This window comes from Glycine max, chromosome 11, assembly GCF_000004515.6.
Source record: "Glycine max cultivar Williams 82 chromosome 11, Glycine_max_v4.0, whole genome shotgun sequence".
In the NCBI taxonomy this organism is placed as follows: Eukaryota; Viridiplantae; Streptophyta; class Magnoliopsida; order Fabales; family Fabaceae; genus Glycine; species Glycine max.
The window spans coordinates 35,774,164-35,775,094 of record NC_038247.2 but is presented as its reverse complement, the minus strand read 5'-3'; positions in this window follow the sequence as shown (position 1 = coordinate 35,775,094).

Here is a 931-nt window from a genome sequence, read left to right as displayed (position 1 = left end):
ACTCTCTAACACATTCTATAACTATCATTGATTTAAATTTAATTTATTAAAAAATACAAAATCAAAAGATAAACTTATTAAATAATAAGTGAAATTCACAAAAAATATGATTTATAATTAATTCCAAATAAAAGGAGAAAGTGTGTTAACAATAGTGTGTTAGTATTGCTATATCTTCTCTATAAAATAAAAGTTATAATGTAATTTTTGGGTTTTATTTTTCTAAATTTATAATTTTAGTCTTTCTATTTTCTAATCGAAATATTTGGTTCCCTACTTTTTAAAAATCATAATTTTAGTCATCTTTTTTTAATTGAGATATTTTGTTTCATACCTTTTAAAAAAATATGTGATTTTAGTCTCCTTTTTTAAATTTAGACTTGATTATGTACTTTTTAAATTATTCTTAATAAATTAATTTTGTTAACAATCAAATAATTAAAAAAACATTTATCTTATGAATAATAAATAAATGCGTGCCGGTCAATCTTTACAAAATACATAAATCAACATTTTACCATAACGAGGTGGACTAAAATCACATATTTAAAAAATTAAGGAAACAAAAATTAGTGCGTATTTAACTAATTGTTCTAATACTTTCTTATAATTTTTTAATTATAAAAGATAATTGGAATCAACATTGCTTAATTTATTTGTAAGGCAATTTAGGTAACCAACTAACCATGTCATATCAGACCGAATTCTTTTTAAGTGAACTCCCCAAAAGTAATCAGTATTTCGGTACTATTCTAATAGGTAAAAGTGTATTTTTTTATCTTACTACTTGTTTCTAATTTCGATTTTAGTTTTTCTTTAAAATTATTGACGCATTTAGTCCTCCAATTATGTTCTCCCGTAAATGTAGTCTCTAAGTATAGATTTAGACGTTGATTGTTATGTTGACCACTGCATGTTACTTTCTTATTGA